Genomic DNA, 5,678 nt, shown 5'->3' on the forward strand with positions numbered 1-5,678 from the left:
GACTGGGCAAAGTAGTGCCTGTGCTCTATTTCTTCCACCTCTCATCGCCAGAGATACACAGAAGGGTGTGGAGGGTCCTGTCCCTGTCATAGTTTACAGGACTGTCCTGACTGACAACAACTAATGCAGCAAGGGAACATCTATGTTAGTTTCTGGCCGTTTTATGCAGTTTGTCATCACTAACCTTCCACAATTTAGCTGTTTAAACATCACACAAAAACCAAAATTTGACGTAATTCAATTTACACACCTTGTCTACCAGCCTGTGTTTGAAATTCAGGGATTCTCTGTGCTAGCATATCTGGTTCTGTGCACATACCATTTCTGAAACCCAGAGGCTCATGAGACCCACCTCCTGTTCTCTGGATTAGAGGCCCCCGCTTTAGTCAACACAACCCCACAAGGCAGCGCCTGACTGGGCTTTTGTCCTCTGTGTCCTGAACTGGGTATGGTCCTCTGCTTCCCTGCTTTTTCTCTCTCTTAGCTTGACATCTGTGACAATTACTTTAGGCCTCAGGGAGAGGATGCAAAGGACACTTGCAAGGGCACAAATTAAGTTAAGAATATCTACAGAATGTCAGGATGTACAGTACATGGACACACTACAGTGATCCAAAAAGAAAAAAGAAAAAAAAATCTTAATCATTTATCAAATTATAGTACACATTTTTAGTCAGATGGTGACAGATTTGCTGAAGTATTCACACACTTTGAAAGCTCAGCAAGACTCTTAGAATTTAATATTTTTTTTAAATTTTGCCTCTTCCTTGCCTTTTAAAATATTCTTAAGAAATCCCCTTTCACGCATTTGCAAAGTAGAAAAATAGCGTGCCTCTACAGACTAGAATGGAGCAGGTGTCAACTGGAACTGAACATCTCCCCCAGCCCCTCCCTCCACCCCTCCCCTGTCAGCACACAATCCCACACCTTTCCCCTGTTTGCAGACACATCAGATGGCTATTGATGTTAATTAGGCAGCTCCTAGCTAACGGTGCTCAGCATTATCTAACCATCCATTAAAAGTGTGTAATGTGCCCATTGAATAAATTTTTCCTCTAACAAGATAACGATCCATCAGTCTGTGTCAGCTATTGAGATGCGGGTAATGAATGGCTTCTACAGGTAACCATAAATAATGCAACGCACCTTATCAAGGCGTTGAACTCGCTCAGACTGCCTGCTGTGTAACCACACTGATTGATCCACAGCTGAGATTCTCTGCATGTCTGTCCAATGTTTAGCTAAAGCATGTTCCTCAGCTCCGTCATAGTTGGGCAGACAATACAGTACATTCTTTTGTATGTGAGTGTAAAACAATGTAAGCTACAGATAATTAATTTTTAAAGCTTTTTATTTGTCCAGAGAAAATCAGTCCAGCATTATAGATTTTCCCGCAGCAAAGTATTGCTTTCACACTGTTTACACCTTGACAACTTCTCCCAGTAGTGCCATTGTTTATTTTTGGTCACAAACCTGCTCATCTAACTGCTATCGCCTCAACTGTTATTACTTGTGTGCTCGCATTCTCTTTTCTCTCTCTTAAAAAGTCTTAAAGTAAAATGTTCATCCACAAAAAAAAAAGAAAAAAATCATTTTCATATTAGTGGTATTGTTCTTTCATTGCACTCCTGTGGTCTGTAGATGTGCCACAGTTAATTCCATGGGATGATAGCCAGACTCTGAGCCTCTATTTGATTATAATCCATCTCCCTCATCGAAGATCAGCCCATCTGATTGCTTTGTGCTGTGTTTGACAAGATTAAGCCCCTTTTTTCCATTGTTAGACATGAAGATTGTGTTAGATATGGTGCTTCCTACTGGAGATTTAATTGGAACTGCTGCACTGCTAGCCACTATGATCTGGACAAATAAAGTCATGCCAGGCCTAATGCATTTCTGTTTCATACATTTTTGACTGCATCTAAAGGCAATGACTGTTGTTTCCCTTAAGCAAAAAAAAAAACATTTTGCTTTGGCTGTATTGCATTATGCTCTATTTGTGCAGAAATGGGACATCTGGATTTGGTGGTGTAGTGTATGATTGTTACACATCAGAGCAAAATGGTGATCCTAGAAAGAGGCGGCAGTTGTTTGATTATGAAAATGGCAGTGAGCAACCACTCTTGTAAAAAAAACAAAAAACTTTCTGTTTGCCTGAACCTGCCGCAACAGTAGCTCCATATGTTTACAGTTAACCGAAGTTGCTTTATATGATCAAAGTCCTCTAACAGCTGCCACGTGAGGCACTGCCAAGTCATTAAAGCCTTTCACTCGTAAAACTCAATTAAACCAAAACTGGTGAATCAGCTTATTCACTTCGGCCACTGCGAGTTAGTTGAGCCCAAACAGATGCTTTGCATTCCAGTCAAACTGTGGAGAAAGACTGATGACAACGTGGCTCGCCAATTCTCTAAACACTCCTCACTTTGTTTAACATAATTTTTTTTCTTTAAACATAATTCTACAACTGCACGGCTTGTCTCTCACCTCATATCTTTGGAAGAAATTACAGATTTGACGCCCAGTTTGAAAATCTGAGTCGTTAACCAATGACAGTGCTTCAGCGTTGCATTCACCCACTCAGATGTAGGAAAGGTTTATGTTCACCGCTGACATGAAAGGATGCCCGTCTCATGCAAGTTTGTCTACGGCCTTGTAAGGCTATACTTCAGTTATTCACTGCTTAAAAAAAAAAAAAAAACAACTGATGCTATTACTAGGCTTTTCTAAAGGGGGATTGAATAAGTTCTATCAACCGTTGACAGCCAAGGAATTGCAACTGCTTGTAATGAAGAAAAATGTGTTTTATTTTATTGTTTATTTTTTGGCCTGTAGAAAGAAATGTGTTGATTCACTTGTCATTCACTTGCAGCACAATCAATGTGATCATCCGACAGCAAAGATGCATTTGCCACACGACTTATGTAGATGCATAATGCTTCGTATTAAAGGACCAGTGTGTAGGATTCAGTGGTATGTAGTGTGAAGTTGCAGATTGCCATCAACTGAGTACCCTGTCGCTCGCCTCCTCCCTTTCCAAACATGTAGGACAACCTACACTGTCCTAGGTGTAACATACAGGTGCAAAGGGCCCTTTCTAGAGTGTTTGGTGTGTCTGTTCTGGGCTACTGTAGAAACATGGCAATGCAACATGGCGGGCTCTGTGGAAGAGGACCCGCTCCCTAAGTAGACATGATGGGCTCATTGTAAGCTAAGGAATTATGATGTGATTATACACTAATGAAAACAATCATGAATATTATTTTCAATTTCTGCCAGTAGATCCCCCTAAATCCTACACACTGGTCCTTTAATTTGACTTACTCCTCTCAGAGATAAATATGTCGAGGCTATTGAAAGCACGTCGTTTTTACAGGAGAGTAAACATCAAGGCAGACCAAAAAAACTACATTTAGCTTGGCAAGCTGCGCCCGGAGGTTGAACTTCTGTCCTTCAAGCTCTAACAGGATAACAATTTTGTAGTCATTTGCATACCAGCTGACCTGCATTATGTATGTGTTCACAAATGCAACCGAGTGCATTCGCGTGAAAATAGCTGTGCGTGCGTGCGTGTGTGTGTGTGTGTGTGTGTGTGTGTGTGTGTGTGTGTTACTTAGGTTACACCTATACCTCTACTCACACATGTACACTAAGAACCTTTAACCCTGCATTTTAATGGAATGCTACAATACTTTGCTTCCCTGTCTCCACAACAAACAAACAAACCGATGTGTTAAGGGTGTACATGAACAAGAAATGTTTTTCTGGCAGAAATCTAGATTTAGGACATTTTGTTTGTTGTCTCCATGTTTTCTGTTTTAGAAAACAGGTGACTGCAGAAAGTTTCCATTAACCAGGTTACCCAAATACTCAATAGTTAAGAACCAGCACGGTCACTCCACTCACACTCTTGTTTGCCTGCTGCATTTAAAACAGCAAAATGTGTGTCCAACTGTAAGTTAAACTTCGCACTCTCAGTTCACATTTGCTGTATTGTAATTATTTTCTAGTGCATAGAAATAACAAGCACAAATATATAGGCAAATATTCTCAGTCTGAGCCTGAACTCCGAGGGAGGCATTAGCCAAAACATTTGTTCATGTTACTCTCGTGCGGTCCTAAAGAATAAAGACTGACACTGAGTGCAAACCATTTTACCTCCAGTTAACCAGAAGCAGATGCCTTCCTCTTATATTAACTTTGGTCTGTGAAATTGCAAATATGACCCTATTCCAGTGCACCCTTCATTTCATCCTCTGCTTCCATTCCTTTCTTCTAATCAGACGAAGCATCATATTGGATTTCTGACCACGACAGGAACTTCACATATCTGCTACATTTTGGGTATGTTTGCCAAATAGCTCGGGCCACCGTGTGGGACAGAAAGCACATAGAAGCGAAAAAGATAAATCTCTTCTGTGAAAACTTTTCCACACATCAGCTAGCTTGTAAGTAGAATCCACAACATTATATTTTGCAGTTTCCTTTGCTGTTCATAAATTCTCAAATGTGAGATGGCGCAATATTAAATCATGTTAACAAAACTGAAAAAGTTCCCTGTACACAGTGGATTTATAAAAAAGTCTGTTGTTATACAGTTAGGTGAACTTTGCAATGATCAACTTGAATTGTAACAGTAAAACAGGAGTTTTCAGGGCTTTACTGCATCTTTGTAGCCACAGGCTATGACTGCAGTTGCCTGGTGACTTTCTCCTCATACTACTCCCCTCAACCCTGACCCAGAAGCCCCAGCAGTCACACAAAAGGATTGGCTGAGTTTACTGTGCTCCACTGCATCAAAAACAACCTGCCCAGGGGCAAATTTGATTGGTTAAAACACGACATCCATAGCTATTTTCCATGTGGAAGAATGGAAGCCGACAGCAATGTACCAGCAGAGCAGGTTCATAATACATATTTATACCCGCAGTCTGTGGAACATTTATACCTTTACACTTTTCATTTATGTGTAGCTTCTTATCTACTCACCCCTGGCTCTGTTTTTCATTTATGTGGACAGATTTGCCTTTTGTGTATTTTTTTTTACTATTATCATATTCATTTTTCGCTGCTCACCTTGTGGAGAAAAGCTCCAGGAATTGAATGATGCATTGCAGTCCGTAGTGTTGACAAACCTCACAAAGATGAGATAAGGCTATTTAAACAGCACCCTAGTGAAGTTCAGTTGATTACTTCATTCATTCATCATCTTCATTACTATTATATCTTTGGTCATTTTGACTTTCTTGAACACGTATTGCTTGTATGTCTATGACAAGTACAGAGAATCAGCTTACCTTATTTGAGCTGTGGCCCTTTGGACTAGTTAACAACATGATGATCACGAGTTAAAGGTGGAGTGGAGCCTCTTCACTGAGATGCACCAACACCAACACCGATCAAAGGATAACATCAACACTTTCTCCCTTCTTAAATAACACAGCTGTCAAAGACGAGGGCTATTAAGGGCCCCTTTATGAATGAATTGCAGTCATACACTTCAATTTCCTGTTGGTTCACGACAAAAACAATCCCTCTCCAGGTGTAATCTCATTGCTAATTGGCCAGAGTTGAGGCAAGAACAATTTCTGAACTGTGTAATTATCTGTCAAATTGGATATAGCATGGAGCAATAATGCATCTTTTCTGAGAACCTCGAAGGCACAGGCGGAGTGATT

This window comes from Seriola lalandi, unplaced genomic scaffold (assembly GCF_002814215.2).
Source record: "Seriola lalandi dorsalis isolate HSWRI2012SDOR001 ecotype SW California unplaced genomic scaffold, Sedor1 jcf7180002054889, whole genome shotgun sequence".
NCBI classification, from domain to species: Eukaryota; Metazoa; Chordata; class Actinopteri; order Carangiformes; family Carangidae; genus Seriola; species Seriola lalandi.